This window comes from Myotis lucifugus, unplaced genomic scaffold (genome assembly GCF_000147115.1).
Source record: "Myotis lucifugus unplaced genomic scaffold, Myoluc2.0 scaffold_95, whole genome shotgun sequence".
NCBI classification, from domain to species: Eukaryota; Metazoa; Chordata; class Mammalia; order Chiroptera; family Vespertilionidae; genus Myotis; species Myotis lucifugus.
In genome coordinates this window covers 2,480,735-2,490,540 of record NW_005871143.1, presented here as the reverse complement: position 1 = coordinate 2,490,540, position 9,806 = coordinate 2,480,735, and the positions used below count along the sequence as shown (strand labels likewise).

The 9,806-nt window shown below is 41.8% G+C and overlaps 1 pseudogene; it reads right to left on the bottom strand.

Annotated features, from left to right (window-relative positions):
• Positions 1 to 397: 397 nt before the first annotated feature.
• Positions 398 to 9,806, bottom strand: part of LOC102420457 — a 145,204-nt pseudogene continuing 135,795 nt past the window's right edge.

Below are 9,806 nucleotides of genomic sequence, written 5' to 3'. Positions count from 1 at the left end.
TAAGTGCAGCGTGTTACAGCTCAATCATTCACCTGAACTGAGGCTTTTAACAAGCTTCCCAATCCCAGAAAATGCAAATAACCCTTTATCACATACCTTTGTACTCTTATTTTCTATTCTTGAAGTTAAGATTCTAGATCTAGAATTATCCAGAATAGTATTATATCTAATTATCTATAGCCAGAGACATCCTTTATCATTTGTCTACAGCAGCAAGGCTACAGAAACCTCTTTGATTAGTCTTCAGTCATATCCCCAACCCCAACCCTCCAATTGGTACAATAGGCATAATGAGAGGCAGCATGTCAAGGCAGAGATAGATAGAAAAATCCTAGGAGAGGTAATACAGCCACTGCCCAAACCGAGATTGAATAATAAACCCATCGTCACACCATGGTCATGGCTGTATGTCCGTGGAGTCTGGCTGTATGTTCATGGAGTAATCTGGGAATAAATCCATGGCTTGCCATGTACTACAATACTTAGGAGTTTGCAGTATTGTATCCAAGGTGGCTCCAAATCACGGACAGGATTTTGCTGGAACTGGATCTGGGGCTGCAGGGATCCCCCTCCATAACTACAGAACTGATTGTTCCAGGCCTGGTTGTTCTGAGCCTGGCTATTCCAGTCGTGGGGGCACCAGGTCTTACTCCTCCAAGAGTGGTAGGTCCAGGAAGGGCTATTCCAGGAATGGTGGCTCCCGGTTAGGTTACTGCAGGCCGGGTTGCTCCACCGTGAAAGGTTTCCAAAAGGTTCCCCAGGCCTCCCTGGTGACAGGAAGAGAGGCCCAGGTACTCTGTGGTTGCTGAGCTCGTCTAAGTCACACGGTTGCTATTCTTTGGCCAGTTGTATTTCTGCCGCCTCTTGCATTTCATTCTCTGCTCTGGAACCAGGTCTTAATCTGCTTGTAGCTAAGGTTCAGGATGTTGGAAAGTTCTTGCATCTGCTGGCGGCTGAGACATTTCTGTCTCTGAAATCTCTCAGGGCATACACAGAGCTGGGTCTGTGAGAAGGTGGTTCTGATCTTCTGTTTTTTGACCTGGGCTTTCTTCTTCTTCCCTGTACTGTTCTCTACAGAAGTGGGTAGTATTTCTCTGGGACTGATGGAAGGGTCAGAGCTATTCTGAATAAGCAGACCGATGGAGGAAGGAAGAGGAGAGACAGTCTCGTGTGGAGTGTCTCAGCAGATGACATTTGCAAGGATGCTTAGTTTTCTTCAGGCTCATAAATCTCAGGCACTGGTGAAGGCTCCCTAAAATTGGGTGCTTCAGAGCACAGCAGGCCTTGGGGACAAGCCAAATCCATACTCACATTGCTGAATTGAAGGAGAGAGAGAAAAAAATCAGATTCAGTTGTAAGTCAGAACAATGATGTTTTAAATGGGGAGGTATGGAAAACACTGGCATTCTTCTATAAACCTTATTATCCAGTGGATTTCTGTATTTTGTTTTAGTTACAAAATATCAAAAAAATTGATTAAAAAAGATTTGTTTTAAAAGAGACACCATTTGGAACTACTTCCCAATGTACCTTACAATCTAAGAAATTTTTCAATTCAATAGTAGATTCAGAAGAAGCTGTACTATAAGGTCTACACAAAAGTGCATTAATTTGATAGCAAATGATATCATATGGGTAATTTCCAATTTTTTAATATTTGGTACTGTGTTTATGTTATTTTTCAGGACATATTTTTAATAGCTTACATTATTTTTAAATGAAATGTCATAAAACATTAATGGAACCTCTTAAGAGCCTTCCCAGAACATAAAGTTTGGAAAACACTGCTAGAGTCTGGGCAGCTGTATTTTCCATAAGTCTCTTTCCCTCTAGATAAGTGGCTTATTTAGCTGTACTATTATTAATTCTCTTGACTTGGCTCATTTCCTCTGGACGCTATTAGCTAACTGAATTTTTGAAAATGTGTTAATGACTAATATACCTACAGCTGGCTTTCTAATTGCATATGTATTTTAGTTAAGACCTTTGAATTTTTAAAGAAAGCCTAATGGACGAATTTCAGACGTAGGGCATGTAGTAAAAGACATTTTTGAGAAGACAGGTTTTACCCTATTTTGACAGCATAGAAAGCCAGTAATAGTTATAATAATACAAATGATTAAGTAATATAGTGCTGACTATGAAACTATTGTAAATTGTTAGTGTTTTGTATTTACTAACTTACTTAATTTGATCACCATAACAAACATATGAGGTAGATACTATTGTCATCTTCATTTCAGAGGCAAGAAAACTGAGGTCCATAGCCCATGGACACAGACAATAGAATGGTGAAGGCCTGGGAGGGGCAGGTGTGGGGTCGAGCGGGTCAGTGGGGGAAGAAAGTGGGGGGAGGGAACATGTGTAATACTTTTAACAATAAAGATAAATTTAATTTTAAAAAAGAAAGAAAATAAGGTCCAGAGAGGTTAAAAAAACTTCCCAGGTTGCATAGCTTGTCATTGGCAAAGCTAGGAATTAAACCAAAACCTATGCTCTTCAACAATATACTGCCTCTGATACCATAATTTCTGTCATCAGTGGAACCACAGCATAATTATTCATCTATTCCACAAACACACATGTTTACAACATGTCTGTTCTCAGCCAGGTTCTGTCTCAGGCAGATGGTAGAGAAATGCATTACTGCACTGTCCGTGCATGTTCCAAGTCTCATGCTCAAAGTGCTGTATAGTGTCCTCCTTTTCTACCTTAAACCTTCCATTGGCAGCTCACACGCATCAGCCACAGTGATCTACAGGCCATTCTTATACCCTTGTGCTCTCCTGCCTCTGTTGGCTCAAGCTGCTACTAACAAGCCTTTCTTTCTACTGCTCTGATAAAATTCTTCTTCTGCAGGCCAATCCTCAATCCTATCTTCTCCATAAAGCTTTCAGAGCCCCTAGATGAAATGTCTGTCTCCTTCCCTAGTGTTTATATATGCTTGCTCTCCATTTCTATTGTAGCAGCTCTCAAAGATGGTGGCCTTCTTAAGAAAGTATGTCTTTTTCTTCTTCTACATCTCCAACACTAGTGTTTGTGTATATACATACACTATATACTTATATATGCATATATCATATACTATATAGACTATACTAATAATATATATTATGCTACTAGTATATGCATACACATTGTTTACATGTATATGCAAAATAGTACATCCTAATATAATGAATGCTCTAAAATGTCTGTTGAAATGGATAAACAACAATACTGGGTGCCCAGGAAGAACCTAACCATATCCTAGAGAAGACACAGTTCCTGTTATCAAGGAACTTCAGCTCTAATTACAGAGACACTGTAGAAAAGAACAACCACAAGTTAGGCTGATAAGAAGACGGCCAGGTGGGTTAGAAACACATCAACCAGACATCAAAAGACCCAAAATTTAGTCCTAGCTCCAACACCAACTATGTGAACTTGAACAGTAGTTTTATTCTTCTGAGCCTCAGTTTCATCCTCAGGACAAGGAGGACCGATGCTGTCAAGGTGTCTCCTCGTTCTGATAACTTTAATGAGTCTGGCAGACTGGTGATTGCCAACAATGCTTCCTGAAGGAATGTGCCCTCCAGAGAGATGTGGCGACCCTAACTGGTGAGATAACGGTGCCTCTCTCTTTACCATCAGAAAGCAACCAACTAATGCACAATGCAATCCACAAAATTCAGAAGAGGACTCTATTGGGAAAGTATTGAAGTAACAAACACGTTGTAATGACAGATTAAGTAGAAGGGGAAAGTGTACATGGAGCCCAGAAGGAGAGCTGGGAGGGAAGAGATGGTTAGTGTTCACCCACCCATGAATCTGGCCACAGTCACAGTATCATTGGAATGACACACTCCAGCACAGCAGGGACAGTGCCAGGCCTGCCCTTCACTTAGATTGAAATCTCTGAGAGCCGTTCCACTATTTCCACTCTGAGTCCTGAATACTGATCAACATTCTAATGACTAACTTTGCTTTCAGCTTCTAGTATAATGGGATAGAGGACATTTTCCGCCTTTAGAAGCTGGAATAAGACTTCCTCTTGGGAAAAGTCCTACATTTACCAGAAAGAAATCCATAGATTAAGCACATGGGTTGAGGAATGAGATCCCAAGCAATAAATGCTAATGCTGATCTGCCTTTTGAGTGTGGGTCCCAAAACCTTAGGATTCTTTATTTTGTGAACATTTCAACATATCCGGGTCTGTAAACTTGACAATGAGTTTGATCACATTTGAATTACGCAACATGATGAAAATGTGAAGAATTTGAAAATTACAGAGAATCAGGGGTGGGAGTGGGATGGGGAGTGAAGAGGGCAGCCAAAGATGTTGGGCACTAGATAGATTAGACTTTGGAGAGAACAAACTATTTAATGGGAATTTTACGTTATTTGCTGTTGAGTATATGGTTTAAGTCTCCTCCTCCATCTCTCCTGAATAAAGTCTTTGCTGCTATTTTCAGGCTACCAAAGGAAGTTCTAAACTCTGCATCCAGCTTGGTGCAGAGACTACATATGAAGTTGTACAATCCAGGGCGGGGAGTGGAGGGAGAGCAGTGGACACTGGTGTTTCACCCGGAGGAGAGAGGCAGGGGCAAGGAACCTCTGGGTAGTTGTCATACAGTCCCATCATAAAATAACACCTCAGCATTCTGTGACATAAATCACCCTGCCAGGAGTTAGATTAGATTGGATCAGTCCCTCTGAGGATGATCATCTGATGAAACAAAGTTTCTGCACTGATCCAGCTGGGGATCAGGCAGTGCAAGGCAAATGGCTTTACCGACCTCAGTGCAGTATTACCCATTAGCACTGGAAAGATGCCAGGGACCTACAGGTTTGTCAATGATGCCACACTCAGAATTCCTCAATCATGACCTTAGTAGATTCAACCATAGACTAATGGAATATTTTAACAGACTTTCATAACACCCAGTTCAAAACTTATGTCCCCCAAACACTCTTGCCCTTTTTATTCAGAGCAAGGAACCCCTGTAGCTTTCTAATTGACACTAAATTGGCTGGCTCAACAATCCCCCCATTGGCATAACCAGTGAACATTCCAAAAAGTGGATGATTCGTCCCCAGAAGTCTCTTCAGAATCCAGGAGTCTGCTCTCTTGTTTTGCACATAGACACAAACATCAAAGAAAAGAAGGCAGAGAAAAAGATCAGAGCTGGAAACTCCCCACCTGCACATACTCATATCCTGCCCTGTCTAAATTACTAATTACTAAAAGATTAAACAAAATGGCACATAAGCAAAAGGCCACTGTAAGACACTGGATCCCTCAGAAGATTTACACATCTGGCTTTGTGTGTCCTTTCGGTGAAAGAAGACCACATCAACCCAGGCCAGCAGCACCAGCAGCTGCGAAGAGAGAAGCCAATTTCAAGGAAATGCAACAGGATAAAGACTGGAAACATCAATTTAAAAATCTCCAGTAAGGACCAGATATTGCTTTCCTGAACACGCATACATCCACTGCCCAAATGCCTGTGAACTAGTCCTAAATACAAGACCTGATAATGTAAGCCAGGTGTTTCTACTTCCTACCATAATGGCTGGCAAGACCATCAATATAGAATAATAATAACAACAGCATCTGAAGTGTATCTGTGTTTAAACACATAACAGGAATATTTTTCTTTCTCCTCCAAGTAGGTGTCTGTTCTGCATTTATATTGTGATAGCATCAAGGAGACCTGGGACCAAGATCCTTTTTAGAAACAGCTCTTCCAATCTTGAGAGTAACACTGTTGTTTTGTTTTTCTGTTTTAAAGAAAAGAAAACACTGATGACAGGAGATGTTGCTTCAGGGAGGCAACTGGAAATCTTAAATTGTGGGAGATATGGATGCTTAGAGGTAACCCCAGGCAAGCATCAAAACTAGAAAAATCTTAGGAAGCACCAGAAATAATCTTTCTCTGATACATCCTCTCAGACTGCCCTCTTCCAATTAAAAAGGGAGGGGGAACCCCAAAAATATCCTCAGGAACACAAACAACATTTTTCAGAAGAAATGAAAAATGAATACAAATCCACTCCCTGTTTTGCAGCAGTGTCTCCAATAAGACTTCATGAGGTTGCAAACAAAATTCTTCAAGTTGGCTCCAATGAAAGGAGGACAGGGTACTGTAAAAATAAAACAGCGACAGCCATTCATGTAATTCAACTAAGGTACAATTAGTCCTCACAGGGACCCAGATTGGGAACTGGAAAGGAAAGCCACACTTCAGCCTCTCAGCTGGTCTCTGTCTCTTTCTGTTTCTCTCTGCATTTCTGTTCCCCTTTCTTCACTCTAAACAAGTTTCCTCTGCTTGGTCATCTGAAGCCTAATCCAGAATGCTGACCCTGTCTACATCACCATAACCTTTTAGTTCTAGGGCCCATGGTCAACTGGAAAAATCTCAGCACAAATTTCCAAAAAGTGAACTGACTGTGGTTCAGATTATTTGTTTGAACCGAGCCATACAAGTCAGAGGTAATAGGCTGGGCCTTCCCCTCACGTGTTTATCTTGGATCCAATCAGCATGGTCTTCTTCACGTAGGTAGTCCTAGTGAGGGAAGGCTTCCTCAGAACCAGACATTGGGAAGAGGAAAGAGGTTAACTGAGCAAGAGCCTTCGGTTTTATTGACTTCCCAATTTTACAAAATCAGGGTGCTGATATCTTGTCACTAGTTACAAGCTCCACCGGCAGGGCCACGTGACATAGGGTTGAGTTGGGTTTTCTAGTTTTTATGTTTTCCTGTGGTTACCTCTAAGCATCTCTGTAATTTCAAGGCCTAGGACAAAAAACTGAGACCCGTACCCCCAATCTCACCTGGCAAACAAAAGGAACACTTTCTGCAAGAGCAGGAATCTCCCCTGTCTGGTGTTTGCCCACAAAGCTGAGGAGTTCTAGGAAGGAGGCTGAACTGCTCTAGGGAACTGAAAAGACTCACAGTGCCCACAGCCCAGCATCAGAGAAGCATAAAGAGGTATTTCTCGACACTGGGGTGTGGAGCAGACCAACATGTTGTGGGCTGGGACTGAACTATGCAGTGTTAGCAGCTCCGGCCTCAGCCTAGGAAATGCCCATTGTGCCCCTGATACTGTGGCAGCAACAAAAGCAACAAATCAGAACAACCCCCCTTAGTTTTAAATGCCCTTTTGGGGGAGTACCACCCCGAGAAGAAACTGGAACCAGATACCACAAGGGCAATATTATAGTTTAAGAATAGCTGTGCTCTGGGAAAGAGAAGAGAAAGAACAGCTTAATGCACATCAAAAAGAATTTAGGTTTGAGCTGGGCAGAAACCTTTTGGGAGTCAGTTGTAAAACGCTATATAGCAAATTGCCAAAGAATGGCTATAGACTTTTTAGACTGATGAGTGTGTGTGTGTGTGTGTGTGTGTGTGTGTGTGTGTTTAGTACATAAGATAACCATTTTCCATCTTCCTAAAATGGCTTAAGTACAACCCCACTCAGACATAAAAGAATAGATGAATTGACTGCTGCTTGGGGCTTAGGATTCTACCTGGAGAATTGGTAGTGAAGAGTCTGAGAGACTAGAATTAATGTCCCATATTCTGTTAAAAGACACATAACAATATCATTACTGACAGACACAATTACACATTCTAATGAGGCACAGTCACATGTTAATAGTAGTTATGGTCATTTTTAAATAATTAACAGTAATACACAGGCAATCCATCAGTACAGCATACAGTGCATTGCTATCCTGTAGGCATACATGTAATGATGCTGAGGATTTGTTCATGGGAATCTCATGGAGAGCCAGCTTTGCCCACAATGTTCCTCAGCCTCCTATTGATTTCCTTCCATGCAGCCCAAGCCACAGTTCCCCTTGATAAGGATAACCCGTAGCCTTCTAAATTTCCCCAGAAACACGGTCAGTTGGATTTTCCACAGCTATAAGCAGGAAATTAATATAGGATCCAAGCAGGTCTTATTATGCCTGCTCGCCCACTCCATCCCAACCTGACACTTTAATCAACTCAACATGTTTAAAAATAAATTTGATCATATCAGGAGAGAGAAACTGCCCAGGGCTGTGACCACTCACAGCAGAAACTCCAAGGCATGCCTCATTTTTCAAAAGTTTGGTTGTTGTGTATATTTTTTCTCTTTCCTATTCCCAGTCCCAAAACAAGGACTTGGGGTAGGAGGGAGTGGTTTGGCACTAGCCAAGTGGGCTTTCTTCCTAATTTCTTCATTGAACAATTTATGAATTTGGGCAAATGTTTAATTTCCCAAGGATGCCACAATGCAGTAAAATGGGCATGCCTACTTTATGAAGTTGTGAGAAGGAGATGAAAAAAAAAAAACTTATGTATGAGAAAGAAATGGCACTGCTCACCAAGAATATGAAACGCAATAGTGAGGACGCAGATGAAGCAGCAACACTGAGCCCGGCGGTTCTGCTGAGGCCACCCCCAAAGGCGAGGTTACTTCTTGGGTTTGAGGCAGTTTGGGATCTTTGGGGCAATTTAGTTGATTCTTACCTAAATCTTCCATATTTTTCAAGCACTCATTGCATGCATTCAACCAGGACTGGGGGTGGGGGTGGGGGGTGTCACAGCAATGATTGGGGACAAATTGAGAGGTACCAGAATATACCATTCTAAAATATGTCTCCTTGGCATTTGGATTATTTTGAGCATAAGTCTTTGGGCACTAGCAGACAGAAAAATCTCTAGAAATGCACAATTTTCCAAAAATTTACATTTATAAAGAAAATCTGTAAAGATGTCATGCTCTCCCATACCAGAAAGAAGAGAACTCTTAACAATTCTTATCAATGGAGAAGACATTTCCTTAAATCTGAATGACAATCTTAACTAAACCACCCTGTGTATCATACTTTTCCTGGTCACCTTTCCATAACTTGTCTCTCCCACCTAGAAGTCCCCAAGTTCTCAGCCTAACATGGCATAGAAACCAAGTTCTGATCACCCCTTTGAGTAACTCCCCACTGGGTGCTCCCAGGCGTCCATGTGGCATGCACATGTTAATAAATGTGTTTGCTTTTCTCTTGTTACTGTGTTTTTACCCCAGCTGGAGAATTTCTGGGGACTTCTAACTTGAGGCACTCTGCCTGACAAAGTTGTTTAGTCTGACCACTCGGAATCCCAGAAAATCATACCACTTGCCACTAGCTGCTCTGAGTCATTCGTGCAGATGCACAGACTGTGGAGCTAGAAAGAAAATCTAGATTTCTCATTTTAGAGATAATAAAACTGAGGCTCAGACTAGTGAAGAATTTCATTCCTCAAATAAGACTGTTTTCTACTGAAAATTCCCTCCTTTATATAAGTCCTCAAATGAGTAGGTGATATTTGAATGCTGAATGATACCACAAGACAGATGAGCATTGATTTAAATGCTGCTATCTGACAGATCTGGCCATCAATCATAACCTGACGTCTCAGGAGAGAACAAGGCTTGGGAATAGCATGATTAGAATTTACAGCTGAACCAACTCTGCATCAGAGCTGTCCTTTTCCCAGCTACCAAGGTAGTGGGGCTCCAACTGGAGCCTGCATCAGCATCACCTGGATGGCTGCAGCACCCACCGCAGAGCTTCTACTTGATTAGGTCTGGGGTGGGGAGCAAGAATTTGAACCAACCAGTTCATGCTGATACTGATGCTGATGCTGATGTTGACTGATGTTGACACTGAAGCTGCAGGTAAGCTGGCGTCACACCTTGAGAGCTCTGTACTAAGACAAACAGGATCCCTACACATTCAGGACCCTCTTCTTAGAACCTCAATTAAAGAAATACCAAAAGAAGAAGTAGATATTT